The sequence below is a fragment of the Heterocephalus glaber genome, unplaced genomic scaffold (genome assembly GCF_053883595.1).
Source record: "Heterocephalus glaber isolate CG9 unplaced genomic scaffold, H.glaber_assembly_v1.0 deba00000331, whole genome shotgun sequence".
Lineage (NCBI taxonomy): Eukaryota > Metazoa > Chordata > Mammalia > Rodentia > Bathyergidae > Heterocephalus > Heterocephalus glaber.
This window is the reverse complement of record NW_028258142.1, coordinates 21951372-21970646: the sequence shown is the minus strand read 5'-3', so window position 1 is coordinate 21970646 and position 19275 is coordinate 21951372. Positions and strand designations below refer to the sequence as shown.

Genomic DNA, 19275 nt, shown 5'->3' with positions numbered 1-19275 from the left:
GCAAACTAGTCATAGTATTTAGAAATTCATCTTTTTTCTACATGGAAAAATGTAATGATTGTCAGAAATACACATGGGAATTAAATATGTGTCAAAGATACCCAGCTCTATAAATAAATCTTTTTTTTTTTTTTTTTGGTACCAGGGATTGAACTCGGGACCTTGTGCTTGAGAGACAGGGGGCAGAACCACTGAGCTAAATCACTGGCCCCCTATATTTAAATCTTAAAGACTCTAATAATACCATGAAAACAGCTGAGTACTTGAATCTTTAAATTAGAATATAATGATGTCTCAGAATGATTTCAGTGAAAAGTTGGTGTTGATAAATCTAGTTGTCTAGTGCCACCTTATGACTAATATGCTGAACTACATTATGTTAAATTTCAGTACAAACTAAAAATTTCTTGGCTCAGTTTCCAAAGTTTATCATAATTGCATTGAAAGTATCTGCTCATAGTGTGATCAGCTGTCCCAGTATTCCCGGGACTGAGGGGCTTCCCAGGACAGGAGGCACTGTATTTTATTTATTTATTTGTTTATTTATTTATTTATTATTATTTTTTTGTATCAGAGGTCGAACTCGAGTCCTTGCACTTGGGAGGCAGACGGTGGGATGGAGACACTGTATTTTGAAACCAGGACAGTCTTGTGCAACGGGGGACAAGCTGATAACCTATCTTTTTTTTTTTTGTATTAAATTCTTTTACTGGTACATTATAGGTATACAACACAATTGCATTTCTCATTGGGGATTGTACCTTTACATAATGCATCTTGGTTCTTATTTTTTCCCCATTCCTAGCCCTCCCTTCACCCCCTCCACCCTTCCCTATTTACAAAGACTTTATTTCCATTTTTTCCATTTCTCAGCATTTTTCCTTTCCCTTCTTTCCTTTCCCCTGCCCCTCCCACTACCCATACCCCTTTGGACCTTTTCTTCCTATTTTACATTTTGATCACCGATCTTACTAGGTCCAAAACACTCTAGACACTCATAGTAAGTTCGACAAAGTTACCGTTGTGAAGTGCATGTTATTTTGGGGGAGATAAACCATATGTATAAGCAATTGTGTAAACTATCAGATAACTGTAGGGCATGGCAGGAACTAAAATAGGTTAATGTTTCAGGAAGTGACTTTGTAGTTATTTTAGGTAGAATGCTTCATTCCATGGGAGTGACATTAATGCTGAAAAATGAATGGAATGTAAGACCTGGTCATATACTTCTGTGACAAAGATATTAAATGAAGATTACTGCATATTGAAAATGTAGACCTAAGCTCATGTGAATGCATAAATGGATTTTCTTATTTTTTCTAGGTAAATAAGTGGTGCTATGTTTAGACTTTCAGGTCAGGACAAGATCACAGAAACTCAATCTTAAATAACTTCTATTGTTAAAGGAGAGGCCAGAGGAAGGGAATGACCGAATGCCCGTTTCTTTCTTTTATGTTTATTTTCCAATCTAGACAGGTTGGAGAGGCCAGGAAGCCTAACAGGCCTAGTCCTTACATTCTTTTTTTTTTTTTTTTCAGTACCGGGGATCGAATTCAGTACCTTGTGATTGAGAGGCAGGCTGTTGAACCACTGAGCTAAATCCCCAGCCCCCCTAGTGCTTACATTCTGTATCGCACTCTAACCCATATCCGGACCCCACCTGGCCCTGCGCTGAGAAGGGAATGAGAAGCGCCCTCCTCCGCGTTCTTTTTTCTGGGCTATGTGAGTGAGAACCAGCACCTTTTCTTTCTCTATTTCTCCAGAATGTGTGTCAAGTACTAAACGAGAACTGAAAAGATCTGATGCTTGGGCTCTTTCTTCCAGTTTGGAATCTGTGCTTAGCATAGGGTAAATAAGAAGCTGTCTTTGGAAAAAAATTAGCTTTGTTCTACTTAAACAAAACACTTTGACTTGTTTATTTTATAATTTACAGGATAAAACTTTTTGTTGTTTTACAGATTTTGACAAACATAGAGGGCCATATAACAGCTACCACAAACATAATACAGCACAGTTCATCACTCTGAAATTCTATCATGCTTCCCCTTTGTATATTTAATCTTAAATTGTATTTGCCTTTATTCTTTGGTACTTGATCTATATAAAGTGGGTGAATCTGAAGAAAAACTTTCCATCTTAGAAGGGTTAACCAGTCACTCTCTCAATAGCAGTAGAAGAAACTCCTTTTACTATGGGCTCACCATTCCCCCAGCAGCCCCTTTAATGTGATTGTACATGTTTTGTGTCCAGCAGGACTGAGACTGGTCTTTGATTTAACTTTTAACTTTTTGCTTACACCCTGACTTCAGTTTTCTCTATCTCTCTGTCTGTCTGTCTCTGCCTCTGGCTCTTATCCCCCACCCCTGGTACTGAGGAACTGAACTGTAAAATGGGTAATGGTTTCCTTATTATCTTTACATCTCTTTATATGTGCCAAAGCCACTTTTAAAGCATGGTGCCCAGAATGAGACACAGGGCCCCAGGTGTTGATATTGCTCATTGTGTGCTTAGCACTTACATACTTTCTTCCTCTTAGACTCTGTCTAATGCTACAGTAGGCCTTTTCATTTTGTTTTTCTTTTTTTTTTAAGGTGCTGGGGCTCAAACCCAGGGCCAACACATAGTAAGCATGAGCTCTCACACTGAGCCTAACTCTACCTCAGTCTTTTTCTTCTCTTAGCCATAACTCACGTTTCCTTACAATGGGTATTCCTGTTAATTAAGCAAATCAAAAACATCTAACACATGGCTGCTAACTCATTTAGTCCTTATCCTGAATACATGGCTCTAGGATTTTTGCATCCATATAAAGACTCTACATTTACCTGTATAGTGGCTTCCGTGTACAATCTGACCCCAGCTCCCTGCCGGTGAGGTGGGTCTAGTTCCTGCCTCTGTGAGATGACACATATGTCATCCTTGCTTGATTTCCATGAAGGGTGTGAGGTAGGCAGGCATTTTGCACCCACTGCCTGGTCAGCCTCACATCTCTTTCTCTCTCTCTTGTTTTTTTTGGTACCAGGGATCGAACTCAGAATCTTATGTTTGCAAGGCAGGCGGTGGCACCACTGAGCTAAATCCTGGGCCCTCACATCTCTTTTTAATCCTGGTGCCCACTCCACCCACTTTTGGCCTCTATTGAAAATTTGCTCTCAAAAGTGACAGATGTCACCTAAACTTGTAGAGAGAAAGGGTACAGACTCAAGGGGTTCTGCAGGACCTGTGACTCCATTGATAATGTTCTATTTACAGGGTTCTCAGGACAATGAAAATCAAATGGTTTTCTGGTAATACAAACTGAGGGGTTAGTAAAAAAAACCTTGGCTCATAAATGAGACTGTTACCTTATTATGTCATGTTAGGTGATTATGGAAGCATTATGGCCCAGTCAAAGGATAAGAGGCACAATCTATCAGTACTAGATAGCTACTAGTTACATTTCATCAGTACATCTATGGTGCATATTATTATTACTATTATTATTATTTTGTTTTTGGCACCAGGGATTGAGCTTAGGATCTCTCACTTGTCAGACAGACGCTGTGCTGTTGAGATAAATCCCTGGCCCCAATGGTGAATATTATTTAAAGGGGGAAGGGCCAGGCAGAGTGGTGCATGCCTGTAGTCCCAGCTACTCATGAGGCTGAAACAGGAGGATTGCAACTTTGAGTTCAGCAAGGTCTTGACTCAAAATAAAATATAAAAAGGGCTGGGGATATAGCTCAGTGCTCCTTGGGTTTAATCCCCAGACTGCCCCTATCTTCAGATTGCATGGGTTGGGGTGATAGATTGGATTCAATTGTAGGGATCGTGCATGTCACTCTTCTATGTGTGTTTTAGTAAGAATATATTGTATTGTGTAGGACCCATTTCGAGGACATTCTCTAATTCTTTGCTATTTTTCCTTTGATATCTGTTATGGCTTGTATCTAGATGTCTCCCCATAGGTGAGGCTTTTTGGAGCTGGCTGGTTCTAGGGTGTGTGATACTGGGATTAAGGGTGTGTGGTAACTAAATTGGTTTAGTATAGTTCTGGGTGTGGATAATGGAAGCCTGACCTTAAGTGTGGGTGGCACCAATCAGTAGGTTTATAACCTGGATAGACTCTAAAGGGAGAGAGGGAAGGCAGGCCTGCTGTTGCTGCTTGCTGCTTTGCTGCTTTGCTGTCTTCTACCTAGCATGCCATGAACTGCAATGCCCCTCTGCAATGCCATCCAGCCTTGGAGCCAGCCAATTTTGAACCGAAGCCTCTACAAACTGTGAGCAGAAATGAAACTTTCTTTCTTTAACTTGTGAGTGTCAGGATTTTGTCTTAGCAATGAGTAACTAAGATACATCTCATTTCTCCCACTTCCTAACCCCTGGAAACCACCATTTTACTGTTTCTGTGAGTTTAACTATTTTGGATTCCAAATTTGAATAAGATCATTTAGTCATTGTCTTTCTGTGCCTAGCTTATTTCATTTAGCATAATATCCTCCAGGTTCATCTATGTTATCAAAAATGAGAGGATTTCTATTACATTTTTATATCCTATTCATCTGTTGATGGACACTTAGGTTTATTGCATATATTGACAATTGTGAATAATACTGTAGTGAATGTAGGTGAGCAGATAATTCTTCAACATATTGACTTCATTTCCACTGGAAATATACCTGACTTCATTACTGGACTATATGGTAGTTCTGTTTTTAACTTTTTTGAGATACTGCAAACTGTTTTCCATAATGATTATACCACCTTATATTTGCACCAACACTGCAGATTTCCTTTCTTTACATCTTTGGCAAGACATGTTTTGTCTCATTGATAATAGATAATAGCCTTCTCCCACTTAAGTAGTGGGGATTTGAACCCAGGGCCTGGTGCAGGTTAGGCAAGCAATTTACCACAAAACTGTACCATCATCCCTTAGAAATTAAAAAAAATTTTTGAGACAAGATCTCTCTGAGTTATTCAGATTTTCCTCCAACTTGTTATCCTCCTGCATCAGCCTCCTGAGTAGCTGGTATTATAGACATGCCTTGCAATAATAGCCATTTTAACAGGTGTGAGGTGATATGTCATTGTGATTTTAATTTGCATTTCCCTAATGATTAATGATGTTAAGCATTTTATCATATGTATATTGGCCATTTTTATGTCTTCCTTCTCCTCTTCATCTTCTGCATCTTCTTCTTCCTTTTGTCCCCCCATGGTACTGGGGATTAATCCCAGGGCATCATACATGCTAGGCATATATATGTCCTTTTTTTGAGAAATATCTGTTCAGGTCCTTTGCCTATTTTAAATAAAATGAAATTACTTGTTTTCTCCTGGTTAAGTTGTTTGAATTCCTTATCTGTTCTGAAAAAAAATCCCCTTATCACAGGTTTGCTTTGCAAATATTTTCTTCCATTCAATAGGTTATCTCTTCATTCTGTTCTTGGCACCTTATTAAAGGTCAACAGATTATAAGTAAGTGGATTTATTTCTGGGCTGCCTATTCTGCTCCATTAGTCTATGTGTCTGCTTTTATACAGTACCATACTGTTTTTTTTTCTTGGTACCAGGGATCGAACTCAGGACCTTGTGCTTTGGAGGCAGGTGGTGGCCATACTGTTTTGATTATTCTAGCTTTGTGTATAATTTGAAATTGAGTAATGTGATGTCTTCAGGTTGATCTGGTTGCTCATCATTATTTTGGTTATTCTGGGTATTTAATCTCTCCATATGAATTTCTGTTTTTTCTGTTTCTATGAAGAATGCAATTGGGATTTTTGGGCATTTTATTTTATTTATTTTTATTTTTATTTTTTTAAGGTTTTATGGTATATATGATGGAAACATACCACTTTCCCTCATCAGTAGTTCCATGTATGTCCATTTTACCCAAGATAAAATACAAAAGGCCAATCAAAAATTTCACTTATAAATAGAAAAAGCATTCAAACAATGGAATTTCAACATTGTTTTTTTTTCCCACACTGCAACTCACTCCACTTTCACTATAATAAACATAAATAACAGCATTTCAAAAATCTGTTTTTACATCCTTACCTTAAAGTTTAACATAAATAACTGTAACAATCCAAAAAAAAAGCACTCCTTTGTAACAATTCCACAAAATAATTTTCAATTCACAAAACATCTGTCTACTAGTAAAACCAGCAACCCTTGTGGAGGGTATAGGCATTAACACTTGGGCGCTCTGAGGTATCAATGAGGCTATATTTGCACTGAGTAGATAGTCTATAAGGTATGCCGATGGTCTGCATGTGTGCATAAAAGTGGAGGCAATATTATCCTAAAACTTATTTTTATAATAATGGAGATTAAATAAGAATAAATATGTACTTTAGCCCAGTAATATAGCCAGAAGAAGTCTGAATTTCTAACCAATGCAAATGGTTAACACATTAAAAAGTATTTAACATTGCTTATTGATTAAAAAAAAAAGCTGAACAGGAAAAACATACAAATATTTAAATCCAGCAGGACACCACAAAAAGCATACTATAGAAAAGTGTGAAGCCAGTCAAGCTTTTCCAAACCAGAAAATCCTTTTAATCCTTCAGCAAGTCTCTGTGAAAATAAATGTGTAAAATGAAAGTGAGAAGGGAGCACCTAGGGTACCCCCAAGAGACTTGCTACTCCATGTATCACTACTGCCCCATCTCTCTCACATGCATGGATGGCCAACAGATGACCAGAAGTCCATTTGATAATAGTTCAGTAACTTCTTCTCACCACTGCTGCCAGCTGAAATCATCATTGCTTCCAAAGACCAAGAAAAAGCCTAGTATTGTTGCGAAGATGACCATGTTTCCCGTGAGAACAAGTGCACAAGCTCTCCACTCAGTCAGATGTGCCCTGGCAAATACAATGGGGAGTCCACAAGCTGAGACAACAATGACTGTCATGAGAAATATGGCAAGTTCCTGACAAGCATTACTCATAGCATCCGTATTGTCCACTAATCTTCTTGCTATGCAGTATGGAATAGGTGGAAGGACTTAAACAGAACAAAGAGCAGCCAATATTGGTTGTGTATTGGAAGGGCACATCCAAGCATCAAAAACATCAGCCCAATTGCTCCTCCAAAGGATAAATTAATCAAAACTTTGATGCCGGCCCTGGGGTGAGGTTGCTCCAGCTCCACGACCTGAGGCGGCGGTGGCTGGGAGGTTGGACATTTTAACAATGTTAATCCTTCTAAGCCGTGAGCATGGGCTATTCTTTCATTTATTTGTGGTCTTCTTCAATTTCTTTCATCAATATTTTAGAGCTTGCAGTATATAGATTTTTCACTTTGGCTAAATTTATTTCTATGTGTTGCATTTTATCTTGTTTGATACTATTGAACATAGGATTGTTTTATTAATTTCTTTTTCAGATTGTTTATTGTCAGTGTATAAAAACTCAATAGATTTTTTTTTGTATGTATAATGATGTTATAGCCTGTAACTTTACTAAATTAGTTTACTAGTTCTAACTCTGTGTGTGTGTGTGTGTTCTTCAGGGTTTTTATATATAAAATCCTGTCATTTGCAAACAGACAAATTTACTTCTTCCTTTCTCATATGCATGTCAATTTGAATTCCAATTTGGACAAAATTTTTATAGTACTGGATCTTACATTTAGACATGTGATTCATTTTGCATTATTTTTTATATAGTGTGAGGTAAAGATTAGGTTTCTTTTTGCATGTGTAAATGTTTAATTTTTCCAACATTATTTGTCCAAAACATTATGGATTTTTTTCATTGAATTATCTTGATGCTTTGGTTGGAAAAATCAATGGACTATATATTTTTCTGTCTCTTTCTGCTCTCTCTGTTCCATTGACCTATATGTCTACCCTTATGTTGATAATGTATTGTCTTTTATTACTGTAGCTTTCTAATAAGTTTTAAAATCAGAAAGTATAAGTACCCTCCCCCTTTTTTTTTGGTACCGAGGATTGAACTTGGGACCTTGCGCTTGCAAGGCAGGCAGTGGAACCACTGAGCTAAATCCCTGGCCCATCCCTTTGTTTTTGTTTTTGTATTTTTTTTTCCTTTTGCCTGTTCTAGGGCCTTTGAATTTCCACATGCACTTTAGGATTTGCTTGTTAATGTTTTACAAAAAATGGCTTGCTGGGTTCTGATTGCAATTGCATTGCATGTATAAATCAATAAGAAGAAAAGTGACATTTTAACAAGATTTAGATTACTCATGACCATTGTACACATGTTTAGTTACTTAGGTCTTTAATTTCTCTCAGCAAAGTTTTATTTTTCAGTGTACAGATATAGCAAACACCTTGATAAATGTATCTTGACATTTTATCCTGTTATAAATAGTACTTTCAAATACTTTTAATTTTTGATTGTTCATTGTTTATCTATAGAAATACATTATATTTTTGCATATGGACTTGGTATGATGTGATGGCTTGTATATTGACTTGGTATTGTTAAGGAAAGTATAAAATAATATAAAATGACTGCTTGTTTCATTCTGCTTCTGTAACTTGCTTTGCTTCTCAAAATAGTAATACCAGAAATTTCACCATCACCATAAGCTTGCAGGCATGTAGCACTAGCTCAAGATAAGGAAATGCCTACATGCAGCACTAGCTCAAGATTAGAAAACGCCTGCAACCTTGCTTAACCACAACCCCCACTTAAATTAGGCCAGATGTGTGAACTAAGATAACAATTGCCATGCTTCATGAGCAAAATTGCACGTGAACCCTAAGCTTTCTGTACATCACATGACTAAACCCGGTCTAGAGTATAAATGTAAGCCTCCAATGTAACCCAGGGTCAGCCCTTGAAGGCATGTTCCCATGGGGCTGGCCTGGTAGAAAATAAATTTTGTTGTTTTACCCCTGCTCCTCTGCCTCCTGTGGATTTTTCTGGTTACTCCCAACAAAATCCACAACAGTATGTGGTGACTCTACTGTGCTCACTTAATACTTGTCATAACTTTATTAGATTCTTCAGCTTTACTTGTATGATTGTGTCATTTAAACACAAAAAATTTTATTTTTTCTTTCCAATTTTTATACTTTTGTTGTTTTTCCTTCTTTAATTGCCTTGGGTTGTACTTCTAGTACAATGTTGAATAGAAAGGATGAGAGTGGACATCCTTACTTTGTTCCAAAATTAGGAGAAAAAAAATAGTTTTCATCATCAATTTTGATAGAGTTGTAAGGTTTTCATAAATTTCCTTCACCAGGATGAAGAATATTTTTGCCAATTCCTTCCTTGTTTGCTGAGCATCTGAATGAATAGATGTTGAATTTTGTCAAATTAATGAATTTTTAATATTTATTCAGATAATGATAGGTTTTCCTCTTATTTTGGAAATAACTACTTCTTTTTTGGTTTTACATTTATTAGAGTTACTGGTCTATAGTCTTCTTTTCTTTCTTTCTTTTTTTTGGTACTGGGGATCAAACTCAGGACCTTGCACTTGTGTAGTCTTCTTCTTCTTTTTTGTTTTTTTTATAATGGTTTGCGTGTTTTTGTATTATTGTAGATAGGTAAGTTAATTAGATATCTTGTGTGAAGTTAGACAGGACCAGCCATCCAGGAGCCAACACAGCAAGGAACCAACATGGAGGACAATCAAGACACATTCACTGAAGGCCAGAATTGTCAAAGGAGAGAAACTATACACCCTTGTGCTTCCCCTGTGGATAAATAGCAGTGTTTGATATTCTAAATAGGTATCAATCACCTGGGTGGGGAGGGGGTCAAGGTCTTAACCTAGCCTCTTCAGGAAATATCCCTGACCCCCATTCTTACTGAAAATCTTTGTGTGCTTGCTATGTGACTTGCTCCCCCATTTGACCCCCATTTAATAGATAATACCTGGGTGACTGTACTTGGAATCTTATTGGTTGGTCATGGTTTTGTCCCACCTCATGCCCACCTTGTAAATTTTCATTGGGTCTTATAGTTTTGTCCCACTTTGTACCCGCCTCACCACATGGCTTTGCTGTATAAAACATCTTTAAAAAGTGGGGTGGGCGGGCAACCCACTTTCCGGTCCCACTTCTGTCTCTCTTAGGCAGAAGTTTTCTTTCTCTCAATAAATTTTTCCTACTCTTAACCTCCATTGTTCCTAGAATTCATTCTTCGATTTTAGAGAACCTGAACTCTTGTTTTGGATATCTAGTAGGTTTGGGAGTTACATCTCTCCCCCCTATATTAGTATGAGGGTAATGCTTACCTCGTAAAATGAGTTGGGAACTGTTTCCTACTCAAGTTTTCTGCAGATGTTCAAGTATGATTAATACATTTACACATTTGATTGAAATTACTGCTTGTATCATTGAAATAGTTTTATTGTGGGATAGCTTTATTTAAAAATTTTTTTTTTGGCTGGGCATGGTGGGGCACATCTGTAATCCCAGCACTCAGGAAGCCAAGGTAGGAGGATTGCCAAGAGTTCAAGGCCAGCCTAGGCTACATAGTGAGATCAAGGATAGTCAGAACTACAGAGCAAGACCCTGTCTCAAAAAAAAAATTTTTTTTTCCTTTGCAGTATTGGTGATTGGACCCAGGACCTTCATGCTGAGCTACATCCTGAGCCTTATTTATTCATGTATTTATTTATTGAAATAGGGCCTGGTTAAGTTCCCCAAACTGGGCTTAAAGTTGTAATCCTCCTGCCTCAGCTTCCTAGAGTGTGCTGTCCCACCACACCTGGCTGTGGGATGATTTTAAATTTCCAATTCACGTTTTTCATAAATATAAAGCTCAAGAAATTTCTTCTTCACTGAGCTTCATATTTTGTATGTCCCAAGGAATAGTTCACCTAACTAGTTGAATTACGGCTCTGACATTGTTTCTAACATTTGGTTTTAGGTTTTTTTAGGTAAGTGGATCTGTAATGGTGTCTTCTCTTTTCAATTCTGGCATTAGTAATTTATGTCTCCTCTCTTTCTCTGACTCCCTCTGACTCTGTCTCTATTAGTCTGGCTAGAGTTTTATCAGTTCTACTGGCATTTTAAAATTTAAGATTTAGCTTTATAGATCTTCTCTATTGCTTTTCTATTTTAACTTCATTGGCCTTTGCTCTAATTTGTAGTATTACTTCCCTTTGTTTTTTAGGTTTAATTTGCTCTTCTTTTTCTAGTTTAAGGTGAAAACACAATTTATTGATTTGAAGCTTTTCGTCATTGTCCACATAAACTTTTAGTGCTATAGATTTTCCTTATGAATTTGATAAGTTGTGTTTACTTTCCTTCACTTACATTATTTAAAAAATTATCTGGTTATTTTTTGGTACAATAGTTACTCAGAAGAGTGTTGTTTAATTGTCAAATATCTAAGTATTTTCTTGATATCTATTATTACTTTGTATGATTTGAATTCTTTAAAATTTGCTAGATTTGTTTTATGCCTCAGCATATGGTCCATCAGATGGATTTACTAAATGTACCTGGAAAGAATGTGTATTTTATTATTGATTCAAGGAGTGTTATATTGATGTCAATTATATCAAGTTGATTCAAGTCACCTGAATCCTAATTGTCTGTCTCTCTCTCTCTCTCTCTCTCTCTCTCTCTCTCTCTCTCTCTCTCTATCTATCTATCTATCTATCTGGCTATCTGGTGCTGAAGACTGAACCCATAGCCTGATGCATACTAATCATGCACTCTTCCATTGAGCTACATCTCCAGCCTGTCTACTTATTTAATCAGTTACGAAGAGGGAAATATTAAAATTCCTACCAAAAGCTGTAGATTAGTCTATTTCTTATTTTAGTTCCAATTTTGCTGCATGTGTTTAGAAGCTCTTTTATGCTTTTCCACATATTTAACCTTTCTGGTGTTCTTTGTACCTTAGGTGGATCCAAACTGCCATCTAGAATCATTTTCTTTTTGCCTGAAGAGCTTTAAATTTTCTTCTAGTGATTTTTCAGGTGATGATTTAGCTCAGCTTCTTTTTTTATTCTAAAAGGAATATTTATCTCAACCTCATTTGGTGTTTTTCTTTTGATGGTGCTTGATATTGAACCCAGGGCTTAAAAAACAGGCTAGGCAAATATTCTACCACTGAGCTACCTTCCCAGCCCTATTAACTTCATTCTAATTGGGTTAAATACCCACAACACAAATCTTACTATTTTCTTTTATTATTTTTTATTATTATTATTATTAATTTTTTTTGAGACAGGGTCTCACTGCTAGTTAGTTCAGGCTGGCCTTGAACTCATGGCAATCCTCCTGCCTCAGTCTCCCAAGTGTTGGGATTACAGGTGTGAGCCATCACGCCAGGCCAAATCTTACTATTTTAAAGTTGTAAGATCTAGTGACATTTACAATTGTGGGAAAACATCAGCACTAGCAGTTCCTGAACTTTTTCACTGAAACTAATGAAAACTCAAAAACAAAAACCAAAACCCAAAAACCTATGAAAACTACCCATTAAGCAGCCACTACCTTAAACCCTTGGAAACCACACACTTGCTTTTGGTCTCTCTATACTTGTTTATTCTATTTAGTTAACATGAATGGCATGATACAATATGTGACGTAATGTTTTCATCACTGAGTGTTCATCCACCTTATTACTAAGCTACATTCTCAGCCCTTTTTATTTTGACCCAGAGTTTCACTAAACTGCCAGACTGGCCTCCAATTTAAAATCCTCTTGCCTCAGCCTCCTGTGTAGTGGGATTACAGGCACACACCACCACATCCAACTAACTTTTCTTGTTATTTAAGGATACGCCATCCTGTTTTCCACAGTGACTGTCATTTTCACTCCCATCAGTAATTAAGAATTCCAGTTTCTCTACCGTTCTTACCAACACTTGCTATTTTTTTTTTTTTTTATCATCAGTCTGGTGGTTAACTTCATTTTTGAAAGATATTTTCCTTGGGTATAGAACTCTAGGTTGACAATTTTTTCTTTTAAGTAAATTAAACTTATTTTCTTTACTGTTTTCTGGCATAAAGATTTTTCAGGAGAATTTTGTTAAAATGTTTATCTTGATGCATTGAAGACTTTTTCATTGTTCACCGCTTTTGAACAATTTTATTATAATTGTTTATTATAATGTACTTTTTTGGGAGATTGGTACTGGTGATTGAACTGAGGCCTTCACACTGAGCTGAGCTGCATCCCTAGCCCTTTCAAAAAATTAAAAATTTTTTTTCATTAAGTTTATTGGAAAATTTATTATACTTTTTAGGTATACAGTACAGTTACATTTATCATTGGGATCCTGTACCTGTACATGACATATCTTGGTTCTTATTTTTTCCCCATTCCCCTGCCCTCCCTTCATCCCCTCCATCCTTCCCTATTTACAAAGACTTTGTTTCCATTTCAAAAAATTTTAAATTTTGAGACAAGGTCTCAGTAAGTCACTACTTTGCCCAGGCCGTGTTAGAACTTGTGATCTCCCTGCCTAAGCCTCCAGACTGCTGTGACTATAAGCATGCACCACCATGCCCGGTTTTATAAAGTGACTTTTAAAAACAAATGTTTACTTTGTGATTCATTCAGCTTCTTAGATCTGTTATAGAATTATAGTTTTTATAAAATTGTAAAAATCATAGCATTTTTCAAAATTTCAAACTCTTCCCTCTTCTATTATCATAATTTCCTATATGTTAGCTTGTTTGATGTTAACCTGTAGGTCATGGAGCCACTGTTCCTTTCTTTGATCATTTTTGGTTCTTTCTGTGCCTCATTTTGGCAGTTTCTTTTGCTGTGTCTTCAAGTTCTCTGATTTACTCTTCTGTAGGTTATAATCTGTTGCCAATCTCACCGAGGTCACTTTTATTTCAGATACTGTGTTTTTCATCTCTAGTTGTCCTATTTGAGTCTTTTGTACATCAACCCCTCCCCACCTCATTTCATCCATGGTTTCATTTACCTTTTTGAACACATGAAGTGTGTTTGTCTGCTGCTTCTATCAACTCTGTCAGAATTGTTCCTGTTTTTGATTTTCTCTTGGTTATGGGTTTTATTTTCTGCCTTCTTTGTATGTCTCATAAATTTCAATTTGACACTGGACATTGTGTGTGTGTATATATATATATATATATATATATTTAAGGGTTCACTTTTTATTATCATTGTTGTACAATAAAAACAAAGAGCTATGCTCAGCAAATTTTTTTTTAAAAAAAAACCACAGAAATTTACTAACAGCATTTCAAGGTAAGGCTTTTGAAAGATTTATTGAAATAAATTATCTCTGCCTACATATTTCCTTATTACCCTTTTTTTTCAATTACTTGTCAACATTGTGAAAACTTTGTTATGTAAAATACATTTAACTTTGCCAGTAATTTTAGGTAATACTGGATTCTTCCCAAAAGGTCTGCCATAAAACTATGCTTTCAAACATTGACCAAAAAAAAAAAAAAATCCAATGGGACAGAAAACTGAAGTATGTCACTATCATTGCATTTCAAAACCTTAAAGTTAAATGAGTGAAGAATTTGAAAAGATTCAGGACCTGGGTCTACTTCAAGGCATGTGGGTTCAACATCTTAGCTATGTTTAAACCAACAGAAACAAAGCTTTGAAAATGAGGACTCCAGCAAGAAAGATACAAAAGTATCTTTTATCTCTTCAATGATGTCTTCTAAAAATGTACTTTCTCATCTTGCAAAGCCTTTATCTTCCCCAAGCACCAAATCTACAAGCTTTGTCATTGCCTAATTTACCTAACCAAGGAATCAAAACCATAAACCAAAGCTTGCTGTTCAGCCCTTTCAAATTGGACATTGTGTATATTGCATTGATGAGGGTTAGGTGTTTGTCTTCCTTTGGAGACTGTTAAGCTTTTTCTGGCAGGCAGTTGAGTTACTTGAGAAATAGTATGATCTTTTGGTGGTTTGTTTTATGGTTAGTTTTGGGTACATCTAAAATGATATTTATTCTAGATCTACTTTAGTCCCACTGTTAAGGTATGGCCCTTCTGACGTTTCTACCTGATGCTTATGTGAACCAAGAAGGTTCCTCTTCTCACATTCTGGCTGGAGAGAGTCCAATAATTTCTGTCCCTGTATGAGTTTTAAGAAATTGCTCATTTCTTTTTGTTGTTTGACCTTGTGATATTTCTTCTTATTTATATGCAGACTGGAATTCAGCCAAGATCTGAAACATCTCTATTCCAGGGCTTAAAGAGCAGAATCCTCTTTCCTGCAGGATTTCTTTGTGTAGCTAGCTTGGTCCATAAGAGACTGGTGTGCAGGATTTGGAAAGAGGACGTGGAGCAGCAGCATTTTATTTTCAAGCTCAGATGAGCTGCTGCACTCACACATGTGGTTGCCGTGGGCTGGCTCCCTTGGTTTATGTGTATTCATACACCAAATGCATATTTCTCAGGTTCACTAAAGGATACATAGAGCAATTTCTGACCCTAGTGTGAGGGTCCATAAATAGACCTTTTTACATTTTTCTTTTATTGTCCTCTTCTACTTGCTCAAATTTTCTCTTCCCTCACTTTTGCCCTAGGTCTGTGTTTTAATTAGTTTTTATTGAATGCTTACTGTATCAGTATTGTACATGTACCAATTACCATGCATTTTGTTGGGAACTATGTATACAGCAGGGGAGAAAATAGTCTAATTCTGGTTCTAATAGAGACAACCAACCAACCAAAAAATCAAACATAGGAGTACAAGCACAGAAGTTGTAGCTCAGTAATACTGGGCTTGCTTAGCATGGACAAAATCCTGGATTTCATGTCCATCATCCTAAATAAAATCAAATAAATTGAAAAACAAAAAACGTAGGAATACACATTCTATAAGGTCCATAGAAGAAAAGATAATTACATACATATCTAAGGTACATTATTTTAAAATCTTTATTTATTAGCATGTTTGCAGTACATTATGATTACATTCATTGTGGAGAGCTGGTACTTGTATTTAACATATCTTAATTCCTTTTACTTCTCCTTTCCAACCCAGTATTGTGGTATCCAATTATAGCAGCTTGAGCAAAGATACCTAGTCTTAAATATGGTGTAAGAAAGGACATTACAAAGAATAGCTATCTAGAAAGATTATTGCATATCGAAATTTTGCAATATTTAGTTTTCCAAAAGGCTGTAGTGTACATGGCTCAAACAAAACACTGGAACCTCCTCTCCAGCACAGTTGGTCCTGGGACTTTCTAATCAAATCAAACTGTATGAATCAGATAGTATTTATGTTTCTTTAATTTTCAGGGAATAGTTTCAAAACTTTTCTATTATTACAAGCTGAACATGCGAGCCATCTATTACCAAATATTTCTTATAGTGAAGGGTTATAGGTCTTCAACTATATTATGCTAGATATCTTGCATTAATTATAAACAGTAGGAGAAAAGGTAGATCTTTAATTTTGACCTGTCAGATGACTGGACATCATCATGAGATCTGTGATAATCTGCCTTCTTCCTTGTGGTGAGCAACCATAAAAGAATCATTTCCAACTCTGGTGCTGTTCATTTTTCCATTTTGTCTTTCAAGTTGTATTTCTTATGTTTTGTGACTATTTTAACCACTGTTCTTTAAAATATATGACTACTCCAAAAGAACAAAGCAGAATTCTACTCACAGAAATTATTTTTACATCAGAAAGTTACTTTCCAGTCATTTTCACATAAGTAGGTATTTCTTATGTAAATTAAAAATTTACATACGGAGTGAAGAAAGTGCAGCGACAGTTAATGTTGCTGCTCAGTAGATGGCGCCAGATCTCAGTTATCAATCAGCCCGTCATCGTTTTTTTTTTTTTTTTTTTGGGACCTTGTGCTGGCGAGGCAGTCACCGGAACCACTGAGCTAAAACCACTGAGCTAAATCCCCGGCCCCCGTCATTGTTTTTTTTAAAACTACTTAGTGGAGTTTGTCAATTTTATAGTATGTTACTCATTTCTTTGAGGAATAGAAAATTGGCTTAGATTATATTTTTTTGTTAAATTGTTATTAAAATTTTGTATTTTAAAATTTCACACTTAAAAAGTGCTATTTATTTTGGGGGCATTTAAAAATGTTTCATCAGACTGTATTTGTGCAAATTCTATAAGTAACAGTATGCATACAGGTAATTATCTTATGTGATAAAGGAAAAAACATGCATATGTAAAGGTTGAAATACTTTTTGACGTATAACAGTAAAAAATTGTGATCTGTATATTGATCGAGGCTGAATTATTAAATAGCTTTTAAATAAGTTTATTAGTACTACTCTTACCAACTCTGAATTTGTTACTGTTGTGTGTAATGTATATGTCTAATGCAGATGGAATAATGAGATTATTCCATCTGAGATTATTTTTTGGAATGGGGATCTCACTAAGTTACCTAGGCTGTCCTGGAACTTAGTCTTCCTGCCTCAGCCTCCCTAGTACAGAAGCTGCTTTAAAAGACATGTACTCAGCAAGATAGCCTATTTCTAAGTGATCCTTGCAGAGCTGTCAATAACTTTGGGTACATTTGGGTTCAAATCCAACTCAGTAACTTATTAGTTGAATATCTCTGGAAAGTTTTATTTCATTTAAATTTTTTGCCTGGTGTGGTGGTGAACACTTATAATCCCAGCACTCAGAAAGCTGAAGCAGGAGAATCGCTGTGAGTTCGAAGCCAGCCTATGCTACACAGTGAGTTAAAGGACAGCCTGTGTTACACAGTGAGACTGATTCAAAAAAAAATTTTTTTTTTCTTTTAACTCTGTCACTCATACTGGCTCCTTTAGGTTCCTGTGTCATTGTATTTATTTTAATTTTATTTATTTTTGAGATTTTTTTTTTTTTTTTGTGGGCCAAACTGACCTTAAACTCACGGTGATCCTCCTGCCGTAGCTTCCCAAATGCTGGAATTACAGGCCCGGCTTGTCACTGTACTTAATACCTTGCATTTTAAATACCTGTTTTCATATCTTTCTCACTGGACTATGAGTTCCTAAACGGCATTTTCACTTGTTAATGTTACTATCCCTAGCGAATATCACAATGTCTGTTATATAATAGGGGCTTAAGGAATCTTGGATGAATCACCGTGTAGTAAGAACTATTCCTGCAGTTTGACTGTATAGGGGAGCAACAGGATGGTGCAAGGTTTGGATACTGTTGGGTGTCATCTTGTAAGAGTCCATGTGCTCAAGGCTTGGTCTCAGAATTATGGTATTGGGAGATGGAGGATCCTTTAAGAGGCGGGGCCTTTCCAGAGTCTTTAGGTCATGGGGCGGGGCATGAACATGACCCCTTGAGTTCGCGCGAGAGGAGGCGCCCCTTGCTGCTCTGAACCTATCGGAGGTAACTGCTTGCTTGCTCGCTTACCTTTTGCACTCCTGGAGGCCTTGCAGCCAAGGAAAGGCCCTTCTTCGAAAAGAGTCTGTGTACGTCCTCTGAACTATGACCCTATCAAACTGTAAGCCAGATAAAAGTTTTCTTCATACCTATACTAGGTATTTTGTTACTCACAAAAAGCTAACACAGACGAAAGTATTTTGTCTGCCACTCAAATTTCATGGACTTCCTAAGAGGTTCAGTGTTCAAAACCTTTCTTTGCAAGTGCAGATAGTGAGGATGCTGGAAGACAAAGCAATCCTCGCTTTATCACCTTTCAGCTATTTGAGAACCTCGAGAGAACCCGTTAGGCTGGATTCTGCCACTAGGTGGAGCACTTAACCTAACGTCCCCGCCTTTCCAAACCCTTTGTGGATATATGAGATTCAGGCACGGAAGGCAAGGTGGCCCTGCTGTAGTCTCACCTACTAGGAGGCTGAGGTGGCAGGATCCCCTGAACTCCGGAGTTTGAGGCTAGCCTGGGCAACATAGGAAGACCCTTTCTCCTAAAAAATAAAAACAAGCAGAAAACAAAACCAACAGAAACCTTAGGTACAAGTGGAAAAAATCACATTATAGAATGGTCAGTTTCTCATGTATGAGAGGACCATATCCGGGATTTATATTGTATGTTCCATCTATATGAAAACTTGAGACCTCATCTAAGGTCTGACCTGCCTCTTATTCAGGTAGAAAGGCACAGGTGGAGACTTTGTTTTTCTTGGTGTCTTAGCTTGATGATAAGGGGACATACCCAGTGGGCACCCTGTATCAATCATGGAAACATGAGAGATAATTTCAAAGACAGATATCAGTTTAATAAAATTCAAGTCAGCCAATGAATTAAACAAACTGGAAACAATATTATTTTGAATTGAGCTTTTTTATTTTGCAGTTATGTATTATTCTTTATTATAATAGATTCCTGAATTTTAGCATTGTAATTTAATAGGTACTTCTGTGGTATTTGAGAGGTTTTTTTTTTGCA

General features: G+C 36.6%; 1 pseudogene; it reads right to left on the bottom strand.

The window, feature by feature from the left end:
• Nucleotides 1-6728: 6728 nt before the first annotated feature.
• On the bottom strand, nt 6729-13858 carry LOC101714931 (leptin receptor overlapping transcript-like 1 pseudogene; annotated as a pseudogene).
• Between the last annotated feature and the right edge of the window lie 5417 nt (nt 13859-19275).